General features: G+C 43.6%; 2 pseudogenes; one reads left to right on the forward strand and one right to left on the reverse strand.

Moving 5' to 3' along the window:
• The first annotated feature begins 12,292 nt into the window (after window positions 1-12,292).
• On the forward strand, window positions 12,293-15,615 carry LOC123402547 (annotated as a pseudogene).
• An 805-nt stretch (window positions 15,616-16,420) lies between these two features.
• LOC123402549 lies at window positions 16,421-18,957 on the reverse strand (annotated as a pseudogene).
• Window positions 18,958-22,397: the final 3,440 nt, after the last annotated feature.

Raw genomic sequence — 22,397 nt, forward strand, 5'->3', positions numbered from 1 at the left:
TTTGAACGTACAAAAATTATGGAGTTCAAATAAGTTAAAAAAAATGAAATCCCTTTGTAAGAGATGAGTTCTCGTTCGAAACCCTGCTACTTCGAGAGAGATTGTCAGTTTTGTACACGAACTGCATCCAGTCTTTGTCGTAGCCGTCTCAACTTTTTAACACATGCTATGTGGGTGAAATGATGATAGAATGCCAACTTTCAACATTTCCAGAGTTCATTTGTAGTGCTTTTCAATTTCAGGGTCAACTAGCTCAAAAAAAATAAGTAAATGCACGAAATATAACAAATTAAATCAGAAATTGTTGAAATTTTGTGATGTGCCTTTGAATGGTGCATTTTGAACACACAAAAAGTATGGAGTTCAAATAAGTTTTAAAAAAATGAAATCCCTTGTAAGAGATGAGTTCTCGTTCGAAACCCTGCTACTTCGAGAGAGATTGTCAGTTTTGTACACGAGCTGCATCCAGTCTTTGTCGTAGCCCTCTCAACTTTTTAACACATGCTATGTGGGTGAAATGATGATAGCATGCCAACTTTCAAGATTTTCAGAGTTCATTTGTAGTGCTTTTCAATTTCAGGTCAACTACCTCAAAAAAAATAAGTAAATGCACGAAATATAACAAATTAAGTGAGAAATTGTTGAAATTTTGTGATGTGCCTTTGAATGGTGCATTTTGAACACACAAAAAGTATGGAGTTCAAATAAGTTTAAAAAAATGAAATCCCTTGTAAGAGATGAGTTCTCGTTCGAAACCCTGCTACTTCGAGAGAGATTGTCAGTTTTGTACACGAACTGCATCCAGTTTTTGTCATAGCCCTCTCAACTTTTTAACACATGCTATGTGGGTGAAATGATGATAGCATGCCAACTTTCAACATTTTCAGAGTTCATTTGTAGTGCTTTTCAATTTCAGGGTCAACTAGCTCAAAAAAAATAAGTAAATGCACGAAATATAACAAATTAAGTCAAAATAACAAAATAGATAATAGTTTGGATAGTCAAAATTATTAATTATGAAAATAAAAAATAGTTTTGCATTATTTATTCAATTTGAAACACTTTTCATTATCATAGTTTTGTCAAATTCTCAAATATGCAAAAAGAATTTTTAATAAACATAGTTTTTAATTGAAAATAACAAAATAGATAATAGTTTGGATAGTCAAAATTATTAATTATGAAAATAAAAAATAGTTTTGCATTATTTATTCAATTTGAAACACTTTTCATTATCATAGTTTTGTCAAATTCTCAAATATGCAAAAATAATTTTTAATAAACATAGTTTTTAATTGAAAATAACAAAATAGATAATAGTTTGGATAGTCAAAATTATTAATTATGAAAATAAAAAATAGTTTTGCATTATTTATTCAATTAGAAACACTTTTCATTATCATAGTTTTGTCAAATTCTCAAATATGCAAAAAGAATTTTTAATAAACATAGTTTTTAATTGAAAATAACAAAATAGATAATAGTTTGGATAGTCAAAATTATTAATTATGAAAATAAAAAATATTGAAACTATATTCGAGATCATAGAGAAAATTCAACCTAAATTCTCATTTGGATTTAGATTGAATTTTCCCTATAATTTCTAATATAGTTACAATTTTCAGTGAGTTTAGGCCCGTAAGCCTGCTTTAGAGAGGAGCTCGATGGAGAAGCTGCGACGGGGCTTATAAACAAGTGTTAGTCCCCTCGCTGGGCGAGGTGGGACTAAACTTATCGTGCAGCCGAGGAGGGGCTTTAGTCCCGGGTGGAACCACGCCCCGGGACTAAAGACCCCCTTTAGTCCCGGTTGCAGCCACGCCCCGGGACTAAAGAACCCCTGCTTCCCGCCTCTTGGTCTGCCCGAAAAGAGGCATTTAGTCCCAGGTCGTGGCTCCACCCGGGACTAAAGGGGGTCTTTAGTCCCGGCCCGAGCCACGCACCGGGACTATAGATCCACCTATATAAGCGGGACTTCCAAAATTTCCAACCCAATTCGTCCATTTCTCTTCTTCTTCCTCTCGTTCTCCTGCCCGGCGCGGCACAGCGACGAACGTAACTAACGCCGTCAGGCTGCCCGCCGTCCTGCTCGCCGTCGTCCGTCCTCTTCACCGCCGCGCCGTCCTCCTCGCCGCCGCGCCGTGCTCCTTGCCGTCGCGCCGTCCTCCGCGCCGTCCTCCTCGCCAACACTCCGGCCAGTAAGCCCCCCGCCCCCTCCTCCCCAACACTCCGGCCAGTATAGAAGAAAAGAAGAAAAATGAGAAGAGAAGAAGAAAAAGGAGAAGAAAGGAAGAAAAAGGAGAAGAAAAGAAGAAAAAGAAAAGATTTTTTGTCATTTAATTCCTATTGTTATTAGGTTTGTGCTAGATTATTAGGGTTAGTAATATTTAGAATTAGATTAGGGTTACAAGAAGAAGAAATATGAAAAAAAGAAGAGGAGGAGAATAAAAGAAGAAAAATGTATATTGTATAGTGTATATGCTTAAGTGTATAGTGTATATAGTGTATAGTGTATAAGGAGAGGAGGAATTTTGCTATAGTGTATATAGTGTATAGTGTATAAGAAAAGAAGAAAAGAAGAGGAGGAGAAGAGAAGAAAGAAGAGGAGGAGAAGAAAAATGAAAATAAGTGTTAATAGTTTAATTTTGCTATTTTATATGTTTAAGTGTTAATAGTTTATTTTTAGCAAGAAAATTAATAGAACTAGTTTATTTTTTTAGTTCATTTTACGATGCCTATCCCGCATCCTCGTCATCGACTCGGCGGAGGACACCTGCATGATCAGAGGGGCCCTGTCCGGGACTGGGCTCCGCCCGCCTGGTATTGAGAGGTGCTACCTTCCGGGGGGCGTAGGTTGGTGAGGAGCCAGCCCGTCGTTGACCCGATCCTTGTTTGGTGGCGGTCGCATGGGCCAGTGAGGGTGCCGAGGCTTCCGGACACCGCGGAGGTGGTACGTCACCGTGTCAGCGAGGAGGATGAGCACGTCCGTCGCTACATGGTTGCGTTGGAGGGCAGGTTCGAGCATACCTGGCAGGTTCTTCGGGGATCTCACTGGAGCTATGATCCTGTGATGGTTCCTTCTCTTTGGGTGTCCACCGCCCGCGCCGATACCCGTCGGGCGCTATAGTTCTAGATGTATTAGTGATGCTATATGTATGATAGTATTCGAGGAGTATTAATGATAATATTCGACGATGTACGGACAAAAGTGATGATGTATTAGCTTATAATTGAATGCATGCTAATTTTAATACTACTTTATTTTACGATTTGGATTTGCTTAGTGAATGCTCAAATTGGAAATTTACTCCTACTTTGAATACTATGCAGAAATCTAGGAGTCTCAAATTGGAAAAGTACTCCTACTTTGGTTTTTGGTACAAAGGTTAAGAGAATCCGTTTTTTGCAGAACTATGGATCCACATATCAGGAACCTCGAAGAGGAAGAACTTCTGGAAGTTATAATCAAAGACGGCCCCGACGTTGAACCAGCTGAATCTCCGTCGTTATATCTAAACCAGGACGTTGGAATGGAGGTCGAGCGACACGAAGATGAAGCCGATGGGGCAGGAGATAGGTCCAATGACGGAGAAGGTGATAGCTCCACTGATGGAGAAGCCGGTGAAGAGGAGAAGTCCGGCGAGGTATACATATGAAGTTCGAAAATCACTTGTAATATGTGAAAAATATTGGAGATAGCTCTATATTGTATACATATACATTCATTTGACAAATGTTTCTCCCTCTTAGGCCTCCACATCGAGCAAAACTACGAAACGAGGCCCGACTAGAAAGTTGGATGCACGGACGCATTACACATTTGAGGTGATATTTCCTACGGGCGAACCCAAGCTTCCTAAGAATGCTGCTGACATATTCAAAAAGCAATGCGGAGTTCTCGTTAGGGATCACGTCCCGATCAGCGTTCGGGAGTGGAACAAGCGCAAAGGGGCAGCCGATAGTGACTATGTCGCCGAAAGGTACAAAGATAATCTTTGGAATGATCTCATGTCACATTTTAACCTGCCAGAATGTGAGAATGAAGACGCCGCAGACAAACTGAGGGCCAAAGTCAAGCAGTGGACTCTGAAGAAGATGGCCGAACTGTTCCGTAGCTGGAAGAAGAAGCTATGGAAAAACTATCTGAAGACACAAAAAGTGCCAGTATTCGAGGGGTATCTAGCCAAGCAGGCGAATCACTGGAAGGCATTTCAAGAGTACAAGGAGCAGAAGATGCCCAGGCATTATCAGAAAAGAACAAGATAAATGCCGACAAGAAGATATATCACCACAAGCTGGGGCCAGGGGGCTATGAGACTGCCATCCCAAAGTGGGATAAGAAAGAGCAAGATCTGATAGATAAAGGCGTCGTACCTGAACCACTCCGTGATGATTGGGAATTGAGAGCAAGAAATTGGTTCCTTGCGCATGATGGGTCGTACGACGAAACAGCAGGGGACCTCATCTGCAATGACAATCTTAGGATACCCAGGGAGAATTGGAAAATGATAGTGAAAGAAATTAAGGAGGGAAGAAGAAAGTTCAGTGCAGATAGAGAGAAAGATTTGCTCACACTGGTCCTCGGCAATGACGAACATGGAGGACGAACGCGAGGCTTCGGTCCTTCTTACCTGTGGTTGCTTGGGTTTGCCAGAGACCATGACACTTATAGAAGCCGAGAGAGAGCAAAGAAGCGGCAGCAGGATGAGGAGAATGACAAGTTCAACCAGTTGCTTGCCAGGATTAACGAGCAACAGAAGCAGATTGATGAGCTTAGAGGAGTACTGCGCCAGGAAGATCCTGAAGTTGATATTACCGGCGCCCCATCTAAACGGAAAAGCAGCGTGGCTGAATCTGAGGCCCCGCCCGAAGATGAACGAAGAATGATAGAGGGCGGTCCCGGCTACCCCGTGGATGGAATCAAGGAGTCAACATCATGTGAACTCCATCAGAAATTCAAGAACATATCCATGAAGATGGCCGTCGGACAAGCTTTACCTTCTGACCCTGATGCACGCTGGCATGGCCGTGAGATTCCAGCTGGCTTTGCTAAAGTCGGGGTGGATGAAATCATGACGGGGTTTAATGATATGGAGCTCGACATAGCTGGACCCGAAGATGAGAGGACACTCGGAGAAGTAGTGGGTGGAGTCATCCTATGGGACAAGAACTACATCAAGCTTCCAGGCTCGGCCCCAAGGACAACACCGCCTCCGAGTCGTCGCAGGTCACATACACCTCCATTACCTCCAAGCCGTCCACATGACGTCGGCCAGCACAACACGAGTCCATCTCGATCACCGCCGCCGGACTTGGGTCGTCCGTCTTCGCCGCCGCCCGCACATGATACTAAGCGGAAGCGTGCCAGCAAGAACACTTCGTCGATGATTTTTAAGCGACGGAGCTCCCCAAAGCGCAAACTGTCGCCCCTCCCAAAGGTACCTCATGCTAATCTTCCTATCAGACCTTATGATCGTACCCCCGAGGAAAACGCCAGGATAGCAAAGGAACAACATGAGGCGCAGATGAAAAGGAAGGAACCCGAGCCCCGCCCGAAATACACCGAGAAGAACATAGCATGGGCAAAAGACTTCATAACCACTCCATCACAGTATGACTTACACTATAAGCCTGATGACTATACACGCACATTGCAGAAGGAAGTGAAAAAGAGCAAGTCACATGCAAGTGCAAGTGGGATCAAATCAAGTTCAACTACAAGCAAGAAAAAATCAGACGTTCCTCAGCTTGGACAAAAGGCCAAACAGTCAATCCCACCCCTCAAGGTGTTAACCGAGAATGTTCCCCCTCCGGTGCAGGGGCAAGCTTTTGAAAACGCAAAGGAGTTGGCGGATGAATGTGGTATCTCGGTTGAAAATTTGCTGGCTAATTCCCAAGACGACAGGATACCCAAGGCTGTGGTAGCCCCTAAGCCACAGTTTGTCATGGGAGAGCCTTTGGTCAGCAAAGATGATCTCCCAACAAATATGCGTTACTTGCATAAATGGTACTTAAGTGAATCAAAGAATGGGAGAACGATGATCGTGCTGAGTGTCCCACAGGAGTACTACGACCGCTCCGAAGAAATCCATGTCGACTTTGATAAACTCTTCCAGATGTACAATGGCGACGCCCTCGACAAATCGCTTATGAGTTGCTATTGTCTGTAAGTTTTTCAATTCGTTGTCTACATATAACTTGTTTAGTTATTTCAATTCATTGTCTATATATAACTTGTACTCTATTATGCAGAATGAAGATTCTGGAGTGTAAAAGTAAGAGCATCATAAATATTGAGTTTTTTGATCCAGATAAAATACATATAGCGCACGCTAACTAATTATCCCAAGGAGACGGAGGAAAACCTTCTAAGGTTTCTAAGAGATCAAAATTTCTGTGACCACATACTGTTTCCATACAACTTCAGGTGAGGGTCTTTACTCTGTTATGTCCATTCACTTATAAGTGTAATTGATAAGTTACTCACACACACACACACACACATATATATATATACATGTGCAGCTTTCATTGGATTTTGTTGGACACTCAAATTGATAAGGGAATAGTTGATGCCTTCGACCCATTATCGAGACCCTTGGAACAGTTCCAAAGCCTGCAGGATATGCTCCAAGTGTAATTTTAATCATTCTTGCGCTCTATCGGTCTCTTTCGATGATTTTCTGATATATCAATTAATGAAAAACTTAGCAAATCATTATCCTTGTCGGGTAGGGTTTGGAATCGGTTCAAGTGCGTGACTCCCGGTAACTTTTCTGAGAAGCTGACCTTTAGAGCGGCTCAGGTAAGTAGTAGTATGATATACTTCTATTAATTTTCAATACATTTATGATGCTAGATTATTATTTTGATTATATATATTCCATTCTCGTAAAGTGTGACCAGCAGCCACGGGGAACGCATCTATGCGGATACTATGTTTGCGAGACCATTCGCACGTTTACCTCTGAGTTCAAGGAGCATAGAATCGACGTAAGCAATGAACATTCACACCTCTATTTTTACCCGTCATTCTTTGTTATCATTATTGATATTCATATTCATCTCCTCTTCTTATATAGCACGAGGCCATGAGGACGAAGGTCCTACCAGAGCAACGCGCGATTGCTGTTGCAGAGGAGCTTGCGGGATTTCTGAGGACGGAAGCTATAGAAGATAAAGGACGATTTAGTGTAGCTAAGGGCCACTACTGATGTTCGTCCATGTAATCGAATAGACGGGCTCTAGTCCCGATAATTCAGATCTCCATATAATTGTATATGATCGCTTGTAAGATGAGTTAATCTTATATATATATATATATATGCATAATTATTTCCATTTTAAATTATATGAAAACTAATTCCCAAACACAAAACAAGGCATCACGTTAATCTCCTGAACACCTAAACCCTAAAACCCTAAAACCCAAAAATAATTTCATTCAAAAAAAAACCAAAAACCAGCAAAATCTGAAAATCTTAAGTCCCGGTCCGTGTAAAGAGCCGGGACTAAAGGGCCTGCCCCTGGGGCGCTACGAGGCGCCCACGTGAAGCACCTTTAGTCCCGGCGTGTGGAGGGCCGGGACGAAAAGGTTAGGCCTTTAGTCCCGCCCCTTTAGTCCCGGTTGGTGAACCGGGACTAAAGCCCCTTACGGGCCGGGGTTATAGGCCCTGTCCCCACTGATGTAGGAAGAAAAATGTTGCATGCGGATCCAACGGTGTGGACGACGCGGGGTTGGTGGATCCTGCTGCCCGCGCGCGGCCGGCCGAAAATCTGAGCCGGCGCGGATCACCCCCCTGTTTGGATGTCTTTGGTACGATATATAGACATGCAGCAATTTGTGTTCTCACCAGCCCTGGCTAGCTATCAGATCTCATGAGAGCACCAGGAGTGCAATCACTGAGCATCTCAACAAGTAACTCTTGCTAGCACTTTATCTGCATGTGCTATGTACCGTAAAAAAAACCTAGATTTATCCTTGCACGTGACGAGTGCAGCAAGATGTCGGTCGCGACCACCATGATACATATCTTGTGCGGCTAGATGTCCGTCGCCACCAAAATCCTCCGTTTCGTGTGTGGCTTGCCCTCAACCGCTACCAAGTCCTCTGTCGCGGCCTTGAAAGGGTGCTTGGATACGTTTTAGTCCCATGACTAAAAGTAGTGAGATTAAAATTTGCTAGCCTCATCCATGCTTGGATCCAAATACTAAAGAGACTAAAATCAAGTTAATGAGCATTTATTATCCTCCAAACCCTCCAATTCACAACTTGCATGAGTTAAATGAGGAGAGAGAGGACTAATGCACATTTTAGTAGGGGTACCCCTGGCTAAAAGCCTCAAGACTAGTTTTAGCGTCTTTTTAGTCAGGGGTGCTTGGAACTTTAGCCTCTTACAGAGACTAGTTTTAGTCAGACTAGTTTTAGTTTCTTGGATCCAAGCATCCTCTGAGTCTACTACAATGTCCTCCATGCTGTGTGTGGTTAGCCGCTGGACGATACAGGTCCTCCTTCATGCACTGGAGCACCGATTTCTTTAGGATTTGAAGCGGCGTTGGGCCTGGTCGAGGTCTTGAGAAGATCGTCGTGCAGCCTCACAGGGGACTATATATATTTGCTAGTTTTGTTTTAGAAAAGGAAAACAAGATTTAGGGTTGTTCCTTGATGTTCCTTGTTTTCTCGTATATATATTAGGATTGGCAAGTTCTTCTACAAGGCTTGTTCTGAAATCTGTTACTATTGCCTGCAGGACGTCTAGCTCGGACAAAGTAGAGCGGCAAACGAAAATGTGTTTTGGTGGCCGAGCTACCTGCAGGCCAATATCAGACACGGCTATGCACATTGTAATCAGTGCCAAGACTGTATGCAACTATTGTATTTGTAGTAGAGGCCGTTGCACAGTGTCCGTATTTGCTAGAAAGTAAACACGTATGATGGAAGCTCACGTATACTAGCAGGCGCACCAGTGCGTGCACAACTGCCTGGCTCAGTCACGCGCGTACACTGACAAAGATATGATGCATCTGCATGACATGGGATTGACTCCTTCGACATGTGCCATGAAAGACAGTCGTTTGAGTCGATCGTGGGTCATTCTACTATGTCTAGCTATGCTGAAACGCACGCCATGCACATCCCACGAAAACTCCTCAACACAGGAGAGTCCAATCATCTTATTTTCAAATTTTAATAACTAGCAAAGTGGTCCGTTGAAATACGTGGGCTAGAATTTCACAACCAGGCCACTTATCTTAGCTTCAGTTATGAATATATTGTTTTCCATTCATATGAGGAAATTTTTGAAACAAATGTAGTAAACTTTCCTTATACTAGCAGGAGGAAGGCGCAGCGGCACGCCGCGTCGGTACCTCATCCCGCTCGTGTATGTATGTTGTTTGTTATTTTAAGATGAGAAAATGAATGACAATGTGTTCGAGATCGAGCTGGTTGTAATGATTTATATAAAGAAAGCATTTTTAGACATACTATAATCCTTTGATCATTGTGTATCGCTATTAGATTTAACTGCAGAAGATCAACCGTGAAGCGATATGCCATATTATTCAAATAGGGGTGGTCTTCTTTACGTATGTATATGAATGCTTATATGGCTTTCCAATGAGGCGAAAGAGAGAACCATTTTTCCTCGGTCATCTGGTATATCACAACATTCAACAAGTGGGACTCCAAATAGTCAACCATGTGGACATAACACTTGTTAAACATTCAAATTTTTTTTAATGAAAAATGAATTATCACGGGATCTAGAATATGTGACCAAAAATATGGTCTAATTAATCATCAATGGATACCACCAAAGAAGACATATTTTGGGAAAAGAAACAAACCGATAATCAGGAGCTCTACCAGTTTATCTATATGAGGCTGGCCATAGTGGGAGTAACTTAGGTAGCATCATGTACTTGAAACTAGCGAACATGCTGATGTGGCAGATAATTAAAGACGAGAAGAGGTTAAAGTAACATAGGTAGATACCGTAACAAGTTAAATGCTATGCTACTATGAGTCGTGCATGTCAATAAATGAAGCCATCTATGATACTAGTTTATGATACTATGCATAATGAAGCTAGTATCATATAATAGTATCATATGCATGATACTACTATATGATACTCCCCACTATGGCCAGCCTAAAGAAGGAGAGGCACTAAATTCAATTCTCACTGTTTTGGCCAATCCCTCTCTACCTCAAAGGACACAGTTGCTCCTATTGCTTGAACTAATTAAGATCACAGAGTTCTTTGACAACCTCGTATTCAAATTAACCATGAACCTCACCAAATGAAGCCTTGGAGACGCAACAATCTGTACGAAACTAATTCACCTATGAATGGTACATCGAAATATAATCATGCAAAAATATAATCCTGGTTTGTATGAGTTGTACTACTCATAATACGACCACATTAAGTACTTGAGATACAATGTACTTGTAAGTTAAATGAACAAACTGATTATTGTGGTTGAGTTCTCTTCAAAGATCCATGGCAAAAAATAAAACCGTCGTACCTAAACTATTCATATTTTTATCCTGCTGCGATGGCAGCGCGAGCTCGAGGCGCCGACCTCCCATCGGTGGTGGGGCCCAATCACGTTTGTCAAGCATTACTACTGAAGATTGATTTTTCTCAAAATTAAAAGTCTTGGCGTCTCTTCAAATAGCCTTGGCTTCTCCTCAAATTATGGCAATAGAAGAAGAAATGAGTCACCAGCAAGCCAATTTGAAATTTCATAGATTCTTGTATCATTAATTCATTATTAGGGATGCTATATTTGAATATCGCATATTAAGATCACTACTTTTGATAACATTATCAAAAGTAATTTCTTATGAAAGCAACAAATTTGGGACTTAACAAAATTTACAGGAACAAACCTAGCTAGTACTACAATTTGGTGTTGTTAATATACTGAAAACTATTAAGTTAGTTTCTATTTCTTGTGCTTTACAACTCAATGAATCCTCTTCTTTTAGATCGAGTTCTTGAAAGTCAAGATCCTGATGTAGGATCGGGCGGCGATGTCTTCTTCAACGTCGCTCTCCCTCTAGGGGGGTGTCGCCTTGAAGACCTGATCCCTCCTGCACTTCCTCGAGGCTGGAGGTGCATGACGTGGTTGGTAGGTGCCCGACTGGCGATGCGGAAGTGGCGTTGCGACTTGTGTGGTGACGATGATGGTTGCAAGACGAACATGGCTGTGGCTTGCCTTCGTCAGCGATCGTTTGGCATGCTCTTGAGAGTGAAGTCGGAGTTGCGGTGTTGCGGGCCGACACTGTGGTAATGATGCCATGCAATGAGCAGATCAACTATGTCGGTGCAAGGTGTTTTACTTTTCTCGTGGGAGGCTTGTCATCAAAGTCGGTGTTGCTTGGTCCTCGAAGGGGATGAATGGTCGAACCAGGGAGAACAAACTAAGGACCACGTGAAGGGGATGCATGGTCTGACGAGGAGAACAGGGATGAATGGTCTGACCAAGAGAAAAATCTAAGCATCATGTTTTTCCTTTTTTTAGCGGTAGGCACCACATGAACGTTAAGCTATCTGCATTGCCAAATGGTCCCGTTGAACCAAAAGTTAATATGGCACCAGCCAAACAACTACCGCCAGCTACATGTGCTATTTTATAGTTGTTGGTAGATTTTGACACATAGGATTTTTGATGGTGTGTCATGGAATAAATGAGGAAAGAGAGTAAGGTTGTATGTAAATTAACCAACATCATTGCACAAGCTTCAATGTAGAATGAGAAAGCACCTTATTTATTATCTCATATCCTATTAGGCAAACTAGATACAACCTATTGGAGTAGTTCTATGTTAAAGTGTTGATTGATGACAATGGCATATTTTACCAACAAGCTAAGCAATATACTGTTAGAGATGCCCTAACCAGCCCAGCAGGCATATGACATGTATGCGTAACCATGTGTACCCGATCGAGGCCTACGTACAACAGGAGCACTCCAGCTCATGGTACCGGCGTATACACGGGAGAAAACAAGTCAACGCTCATCACAATGCTATCGTTGACGGCACAGATATCGGCATGCAGGTAGCTCGGCCACCAAAGCACCTCTCTCAGCGGCAAAAAGATATACTCCCTCCGTTCCTAAATATAAGTCTTTAAAAAGGTTTCATTAGTGGACTATATACGGATGTATATAGACATATTTTAGAGTGTAGATTTACTCATTTTGCTCCGTATGTAAAATTCTAATGAAATATCTTAAAAGATTTATATTTAGGAACGGAGGGAGTACTATATGGCGCTGCATGCCGGCGACCCTCTATCACACCATCCACCCGAATCATGGGCTTATCCTAGGGACGAACACGTACGGCATGTTCGTCGTTGAGGTGCGGCGACGATGCAGCCAGTACGGAAAAGTGTCGGAGGAGTACTACATGTGCAAGCCATGCAACTTCACCGTCCACAAACACTGCGCCACGGCTGCGGCCGTTCTGGAGCACCCTCTGTTCATTAGCTGCAGGTTCAGCTTGATAGAAAAGAAAACCAGACGACCACATGAGCTGTGCGGCGTGCGGGGGCGAAACGATCGGCTTCAGGTAGTTGAACGAGAAGCCATGCCTCTATGTCCACCCGTGCTGCGCCGTCCTCAACATCGAAGTTTCATACGGCCTTGATTAAGACATGCATCCTTGAATGGATTACCTCCCATGTGGGACTGCATGCTGGTCTTATCCATCGTGAGCTAGCATGGCTGCATGATGCCGGCGTCTAATCGGAAGGCCTCCAATCGGGACTATGCTGGTGTTTAATCGAAAGGCCTCTAATCAGACTACATGCAACGGTGCCAGGCAGGCTCCATGCTTGGCCTCCCATGTAGGTACAAAGAAGATACGATATGGCACTGAGGCAGGACTTACATCCTTAGCCTTCTTTTAAAAAATATGCATGCTTGGCCTTCCATGTACGTACAAACAAGCATACGATATGGCACTGAGGCAGGACTTACATCCTTAGCCTTCTTTTGAAAAATATGCATGCTTGGCCTCCCATGTACGTACAAACAAGCATACGATATGGCACTGAGGCAGGACTTACATCCGTGGCCCTCTTTTGAGAAATATGCATGCTTGGCCTCCCATGTACGTACAAAGAAGTATACGATATGGCACTGAGGCAGGACTTACATCCTTGGCCTTCTTTTGAGAAATATGCATGCTTGGCCTCCCATGTACGTACAAACAAGTATACGATATGGCACTGAGGCAGGACTTACATCCTTGGCCTTCTCTTGAGAAATATGCACGCTTGGCCTCCCATGTATATACGTACAAACAAGTATACGATGTGGTACTGAGGCAGGACTTACATCCTTGACCTTCTTTTAAGAAATATGCATGCTTGACCTTCCATGTACGTACAAACAAGCATACGATATGGCACTGAGGCAGGACTTACATCCTTGGCCTTCTTTTGAGAAATATGCATGCTTGACCTCCCATGTACGTACAAACAAGTATACGATATGGCACTGAGGCAGGACTTACATCATTGGCCTTCTTTTGAGATATATGCATGCTTGGCCTCCCATGTACGTACAAACAAGCATACGATATGATACTGAGGCATGACTTACATCCTTGGCCTTCTTTTGAGAAATATGCATGCTTGGCCTCCCATGTATATACGTACAAACAAGTGTACGATGTGGTACTGAGGCTGGACTTACATCCTTGGTCTTATTTTAAGAAATATGCATGTTTGGCCTTCCATGTACGTACAAACAAGCATACGATATGGCACTAAGGCAGGACTTACATCCTTGGCCTTCTTTTGAGACCGTACACGCTCCAAAGGAAAAACATATGTGACCTCCTCAGATGTTCATTCACGGCACCTGAAGCAGCGTCGGTAGCGGAATCACGACGTCCCCGCTTGCGCTTTTATTTGTGGCGGCCGGCAGGAGCCTCGGGCGGTGATTATAAATACTACACTGCCTCATCACATTATGAAAGTCTAATCAGATCATCACGTTATAAATAGAAATAAGCACACTGCCTCATCAGCCAAACTAAATATAAGTTCCAAATATTAAGGGTATTAGGTTTTTTGAAAAAATCAAACTTGTTTAACTTTAACCAGGTTTAAAGTAAAATTTATCAACATCCACTATATTAAAGAAATTATTAAAATTCATTCATGATGAATCTATCATAACAATTTGATGTTATGGATTTTGATATATTTCTATGTAAATTTGATTGAATTTAAATAGTTTGACATTTCATAAAAGTTATGCACCTCATATTCTAAACCCCAACAACAACAACGGGGCAGTAAACACACCCAACCCTTCTACTATACATGAAACTAAATGCCGCCACCTTGCTTGATCAATACGAGCTAGCTATACAAGGGGAAAAACACAAGTACAGGGTCATGCGATGCAATTACCAGATTCGTCCGGCAAAAGGTTTAAAATATATTTTGGCTAATGGTTCAAAATAATTTAAGCTCACTTTATAAATGTTGTCTAAAGGGTAAAGGTTTAAAATACTACGCAAAAATTTAGGTGTGTGCATGATCCTTTATAAACGCAATATGCAATGATTTGTCCAAACTGAAACTGATTTAACCGGTTTTGTTTGATGTTTTTCAGAAGCCAATGGCGGAGGCTATAATCCTCGCTTTGTCGACGATTGGGCAAGTTTTTGTCAATGAAGCAATCTTGGCTGTTATTACCAAGCTGTCGTGGAAAATTGGTAGTCCTCAAAGGTTAAATGTAAAAGGAACTAAGCACGATGAAAAATGTAATTCAAAACTTGGGTTGTTCGTTGAAGACTACGCAATGTCAAGGGAGAGCCTTGTGCGGTTGTGGGTTGTTGAAGGGTTTGCAGTGAAGAAAGACAAGAGCATAGGAGAGGAAGTGGCAGAAGGTAACCTCATTTTTTTTGGAAAAGGAGGAAAGCCCCCAGCCTCTGCAGGTAACCTCATGGAACTCATCGAAAGGATGAGCTTTGAAGGGTTAGTAAATGTAAGATGCATGACATTCTCCGAGACCTAGCCCTGGCTATTCCTAAATAGGAGTGGTTTGGCTCTGCTAATGATCCGAGCGAAATGATGCTCATGGATAAAGAAGTTCGTCGGTTCTCAACATGTGGTTGGAAGGACAGTAATACAGTTGTTACCCAAGAGAAATTTCCACGACTCCGGATCATCATCTCGCTTGGGAAAACATCGTTATCCACCATCATAATTTCCTCAATTTTGTCTAGTTCCAGCTTCCTTACTGTTCTCGAGCTTCAAGACTCTGCAATCAGCCAAGTGCCAGCATCCATCGGAAATTTGTTCAACCTCCGCTACATTGGCTTAAGGCGCACAAATATTCAGTCACTGCCTCACACGATTGAAAAACTCTGTCGAGACCCTGGATGTCAAGCAAACAAATATACAAAAACTACCACCTGGAATTGTCAAAATTACCAAGCTACAACACCTTTTAGCTGTCAGGTTTGCTGATGAGAAGCAGACAGAGTTCCGGTACTTTGTCGGAGTGGAAGCACCAAAAAATATTTCAAACTTTAAAGAACTGCAAACTCTGGAGACGGTCCATGCCAGCAAAGAATTCTCTCTCTCTCTCTCTCTCTCTCTCTCTCTCTCTCTCCTCTCTCTCTCTCTCTCTCTCTCTCTCTCTCTCTCTCTCTCTCCTCTCTCTCTCTCTCTCTCTCTCTCTCTCTCTCTCTCTCTCTCTCTCTCTCTCTCTCTCTCTCTCTCTCTCTCTCTCTCTCTCTCTCTCTCTCTCTCTCTCTCTCTCTCTCTCTCTCTCTCTCTCTCTCTCTCTCTCTCTCTCCTCTCTCTCTCTCTCTCTCTCTCTCTGTCTTCTCTCTCTCTCTCTCTCTCTCTCTCTCTCTCTCTCTCTCTCTCTCTCTCTCTCTCTCTCTCTCTCTCTCTCTCTCTCTCTCTCTCTCTCTCTCTCTCTCTCTCTCTCTCTCTCTCTCTCTCTCTCTCTCTCTCTCTCTCTCTCTCTCTCTCTCTGTTCCCCTCCCTGTATTGTAATGAACTAGTTGTTTCGATCAACTAGCAAAGTAGTCTGCGCAAATGCCAGGTTAAGTTACATTAAGTAAATATTACCATTTCCATCCCTTGGTCATCTTGAGGTAGTTGAAATTTCCATGGTTGTTAGTTAGATGTTTGTCGAACTCCCAGTTGCATGCGCCTCCCTTCTCATAAGGACGTGGTGATTTCCGACAATGGTTATGCCGATCAAACAGGTTAGAGATTTACATCTTCAGCTAAGTTTCCTCCTTCTTTTTGATTCTAATCTCCTTACCAAGAAATACCTGGGTATAAAATTGTCTGAGACCAAGAAAATCTAATTACATGTATGAAGGTTGAAAGGAATATATGGCACCATTAACAATATTTACTTCAGACTATCTCGTGCCAAGGTAGTCGGCCGCGTTGGCCACATCATCAACTCCGAGAATGGCCCCGTCCATCTCGTTGATCTCCCTCTCCACGACCATCTTGCGCTCTTGATGGCTCATCCCAGGGTAGAGCTGGGCGTAAAAGCCATCAATCTCAGCGTCGGGATGTAGTTAAGGGAGATGGCGTTTATCTGAATGCCAGAGCGCGCCATCTCCCCGGCCACTAGTCGCACAAGCCAAGCACCGCCGACTTGGAAATGCTATATAGGGGGAACGCCACACCGCCAACAACGCCTGCGGTGTTGGCTATGCAGATGATGTTACCGCCACGGCTTGGGATCATGACGCGCGCCACATGCTTGACGCCGGTGATTACACCGCGAGTGTTGGTGGTCACGACGTTGTCGAAGTCCGCCACGCCGCGGAGGCCCAACGGGGTAGGCGTGAGGACCTCGCCACTGATCCCGGCATTGTTGAACAAGATGTCGAGGCGACCGTGGCCAGAGTTTTGGATTTCGTCTGGAAAAAATGAAATTCGTCCGATATTCGTCCATCTCGGTTAGGCCAGTATTAGTGTATACCGGGTCAAAAAATTCGGCCATTTTTGAAATTTCATGCCAGCCAAATTCCCAATATAGCCCATAGATGTCTCCCAGTAACATAAAAGCCGCCAGCGAGCCTTCCCTAACATATGCCTAGCCAGTGGGGAACAGTAACTCTTATTTTTGAAGGTCTAGGAAACGCCAACTTTGTTGTTCATCCCGCCCAAGCACCAACTCACAAAGTTTAGCAAATAGACATCCAAAAAATACAATGGGAGCAACCTTGCTCAACATCTTGAGTGCTAAACGTAATTGTATCCGCCAGAGAGGGCCAAAGTAAAAATGTCCCGCACCCTCCCTAATATAAGGGGATGTCTCGCTTCTCTTCTCTCCTCCCCCACTGATCCCTTCACTCATTCCTAGTAGCTGAAAAGAAAGAGAAGCATTAGCAGAAGAAAATACTCCATCAATGTCCATGGAAATCTACGGTGACCTCGATGCCGGCTGCCTCAACCACTCCGTCTCGCCCATCAAGCCGCCAGCATTCTTCTTTTTCCCATGGACTATTTCACATGGAGCGTGAAGGCCCTGGCCATGGTTTGCATGGGGCAGCCATGTCAATGTCAGCCACATGAGGTTGAGGCCGCCTTCATGCATATATTCTACTAGATTTTGTTGTATAAGCTCTACTGGCCAGATAAAGATTTGGGTCTATATTTTTGCTCTGTTTTTTTTATGTTTTGCAAAAAGAATGTTCAATTCTTGAAATTTGGTTTGTAATTTTCGTTCGAAAAATTCGGAAAAAAGCGAAAAAAAAAAAGAAATTTGCCTGGTAAAATCTACAAAACGAAATCCAAAATCTTGACCGTGGCACGCAACGGCAAGGCCGACCAGCGCCGCCACCTGAGACTCCTCGGTGACATCTTAGTGCAAGTACGCCACACAGGGACCAAGGTCCGCTGCGACGGCGCAGCCGAGGTCGTCCTGGATGTCTGCGAGAATGACAGTGGCACCGTTCTTCACAAACTCGGCTGCGGTCGCCTTGCCGATGCCACTGGCTGCACCCGTGATCACGGCCACCTTGCCAGCCAACCTACAGCACAAAGTATGAGAGGCGCACACTGTGATCAGTCTTGACGAACGAGAAGCAGGGGTTGGGTGGGCTCGAACTTATCAACCTTTGAGAGTTTGGCACCCTCGAGCTGTAGCAGCGGTTCATGATGACACACACAAACACACGAACGCACGCACAAATAACAGAAAACGAAAACAAAATAAATACTAGTAACAGAAAACGAAAACAAATCAATATAAAGATTAGTCATAACAAAGTAGTAATTATTAGTAACCCAGAAACACATAAAATATAGTTAGACCATGCAAGTTAGAAGTTTTGAATTATTTCACATGAGGACTCCCTGCAGAGCTCGGAACATCTTCGATGGCTGCTGACGGTTTCCTCAAATGGTGACCTTGAGTCCCTGACCAGCTCCAGTGAGAGGATAGCCAACCTTTAGAGCAGACCTTATTTAAGATGCCAGGAAATGTGAGATCACCTGGCAACATGGCAAAGAGCCCCAACCGCAAATTGCCTACACACATAACGACCCCAGTGCATTTGTGTTTGCCAAGCACAGGCTCTCGGCAAAGATTCCGGCAGGATCATCCTTCTCATGGCTGGCCACCACGGTGATGTGGCACTACAATGTGCACCGCTCGTTTCCCTAGTGCCACAAGGGAACCAGCTGGGCGGACATGTGGCAGCCTATGTGCATCATCCTTTACCAAATGTCTAGTTCTTTATCTCGGCAAAATACGGTGCCACTTGGCCAGCGGTATCTCCTTCCATCGCCTGTTAAGTAACTTTAGTGTTGAGTGGCTATCTTTGGCCCTGGGTAAATCCTTTGCAGAACCACGACAAAATGTCTCTGCAAACTCCTTTACCTTAAGACAGTAGGCCGACCGCCCTTCCCCGAGTGTAACAGTACTTGCCAAATACATTGCCGAATCCAATTGGAGGTTTCCCTAGTTCGTTGGGGCACTCGGCAAAAATCCAGTAGCATACAAAATTTAATTGTTCTAAATGGTCAAGCCAATCCTAGGCATGTGCTTCCACAATTGCACTATGTTATTTCGGAAGTGCGTTCTGTTGTACAAGTAGGATAAGTTGCTTTTTGCAAGAAAGTGGGATAACGTAATCTAGGCTGTTTGAAAAATCGGTTAAAAAAGTGCTCCAAAAACTGGATCTGATTTACTGTCCCTAATAACAATCTTGATGAAACATGATTCCGGAATGACGGAAATAGTTGAAAATTTTGTGAATATCTACAATTTTACTAGCGCAGAAAACGTCATCAGTGTGTACAAGCAAAGTCTGACAGTTGAGTTGCATCTGTGCGGAAAGAAACATGTAAATAAAGAGAACATTTTGATCGGCAAGTAAGTGTAGCATTGGCCCAAAAAATATGACAAGTGATTCTCATTGTAGAACGATCGATATAGAGATAAGGTTTGGAGGATTTTTTGATGTATTGCTTGAGCCTCGTGGCATACATATAGGAGTATATTATCAACTTAGAGTACAAGACAAGTTAGAACAAATCCTAATCTATCCTATATTTTCTAATAGTTACGATACTTAAACATCCCCCGCAGTCACAATAGTAGCGACACAGACGATGACACTGGAGAAGAATCTTATGGTAATTCGATGGACATCCCCCTACAGTTGTAACGGTCGGTACAGTGCGAAAGTTTTGGCTCGAGTGGAAACTGACGTGGTTGATGAAGCAAGGCGGTAACCCTTCGTGCCGATGTCGAGGTAGCCGAGATCTTAGGGTGGTCTAGTCGTGATCAAGCTAGCAGTGCGAGGGACGCCCTAGTCGATGTGTACTTGTGGTGGTCCGTGTCGAGGTAGTCGCCGTGGCGGCGGCTAGTTTAGGAGTGCGGCGGTGGTGCTTGATGTAGGCGAACCTGACAGCATGGCGAAGTCCGACATGGATGATGGCATTCACGCACAGAGGAAGGCTGCGTGGCGCATACCACACAGAAGTCCATGCGCGTGGACGGCGAAGTGGACCGCATGCCTCAGCGCTAGGGCACGAAGGAGCGAAGCAGCGGCAATGCACGGGTCGGTGGAACAATGGGGACGACCTCAACATAGCGGTAGGGACCGCGTGCCACGCTTGCTACGGTCCGATAGGTTGACGCATTGCAGCATGAGGGACGGTGCAGCTAACAGGAAGACTTGGAGCCGACGGCCTCGGGGCGGTGGTGGACTGCGTGCCGCGGCGCTATGGCCTAAAGGGGCGACACAACACGAGCGTGCAGGTCAGTGCAATCGCAGGAAGAACCTTGGGACAGCTCCGTGGACCGCCTGCCACGGCTCTACTACCCGAAAGGGCAACACAATGACAGTAGGGTTGAAGTCACCGTCGGGAGAACCACGACGCAGTGTTGCTGTGGCCCCATGGCGTGACACAAAGGCAGCCCATCGCATGATCGAAGGAGGGTACGATGTACTCGCGGTCATGGCAGCGAAGGTCAACATAGAGAGAACATCTGGCCGACGCGCGGATGAAGGCCTTGACCGGACGACGCATTGCGCGAGCCTGCTCGCTTGGAGAAAAGGCTGGCAGACGCGCGGATGAAGGCCTTGACCGGACGACAAATTCTTTGATGTATTGTGTCAGCCTCGTGAGCACATATATAGAAGCAGATGATCAACTTCAAGTACAAGACAAGTTAGAACAAAAAGTAGTCTATCCTTTATTTCCTAATAATTATGATACATGGTGCGGAAGCGGCCCTTGCGCCTATGAGATTGGATCGGGGTTAGGCTCATACAATTTACAACCATAGTGATAAAAGGTTTGGTAGAATTCTTGATGTATTAACTGAGCCTCGTGGGCATATATATATATGAGAATACATGATCAACTTGAAGTACAAGACAAGCTAGAACAAAACCTAGTGTATCATGTATTTCCTAATAATAACAATACTCAACAAACATCACTACCCAAACAAGTTTTAAATGAATACAAAAAATCTTAGTTTTATCTGAAATACCAGAAATAAGAGCAACAGAACACAATACAGTTCTCTACGTGACAAGAATACAACAAATCTTCATTGTAAATACGTGACGATCGTGACCAGGATACGCAGGCAGGTCCTGTTAGCAATCTCATGTCTTGAAATTGATATATGCAATCATACATCACAGTCAGGTGAGTCACATCTCCTCTCAAACAAAACCGGAAAGGTGAGTCATTTCGTTATCAAAAGAAAAGTCTCAATAGGAATACTGATCTTAGGTCTCTCCGCTGGCTTCCAAGAAAATTCAGACTATTGAGTCCCATCATACCAAAAGAAATGTCTCTACATTGATACATGTACGAAATTCGGGAGAATGCATTCAATTCATGTTCTTTTGCTGCCTGGATTAATTGCGCTCTCGTGATTGTACTGGTTTTTACAATGAGCCGTAATTATTATTTTTGAAATCAAAGATGATCCTAGGCCTCTGCATCGAGTGATGCATACAATCATATTTATTACATTATTCAACGGAACAAACAAAATTTAAATACATGAAGCAATCGGAAGCCACATTCATGGCGATTAATATCGCTAAACATACTACGTACCTTGATAATGTGCGCCGACAATGCACCAGCGCACACCATCTAAGCAGTCCCATCAGCGAGCCAAGATCACCAACCGGTCTAACAGACACTTAACACGCACCGCATGCCCCCCCCCCCCCCCCAAATGATGACCCACAAATACAAAGTGGAGGTAAGTTGGGCCGTGTTAACAGTGGTGTGTAAAAGCAAAGTCGACACTTCAGTCGCGTCAATGCGGTAATAAACATGCATGTAAACAAAGAGAACATTTTGATCGGCAAGTAACTATACCATTTGCTCCCAAAACCTGACAAGTCATTCCCATCACTACTGAAAGAAGCTTCTAAAAAATACAACAAATCTTTGTTTTTTGCTGACATACCAGAAATAAGAGCAAAGGAAGACCATAAAGATCTCTATGAGACAAGACTACAACAAACCATAGTTTTAATTTACAAATTACTGTCCATACGTTACTCTGACCATGGCTAGGATTTGTAGATAGGTGAGTCACAACTGGGTGGCAGGTCAGGTTAGCAATCTCATGCCTTGAAATTGAGATACGCAATCACACATCACAGACAACTGAGTCACATCTTAGGAAAAGTTCAAAAATGACAATTCTGATGGGTTGGTGACCACAATGCTTCTCAAGCAAAATCGGAAAAGGTGAGTCCTATCGTTATCAAAAGAAGAGTCTCAATAGGAATACTTATCTTAGGTCTCTCCATTGGCTTCCAAGAAAATTCAGACTATTGAGTCCCATCATACCAAAAGAAATGTCTCTACATTGAAACATGTACGGAATTC

This window comes from Hordeum vulgare, chromosome 6H (genome assembly GCF_904849725.1).
Source record: "Hordeum vulgare subsp. vulgare chromosome 6H, MorexV3_pseudomolecules_assembly, whole genome shotgun sequence".
In the NCBI taxonomy this organism is placed as follows: Eukaryota; Viridiplantae; Streptophyta; class Magnoliopsida; order Poales; family Poaceae; genus Hordeum; species Hordeum vulgare.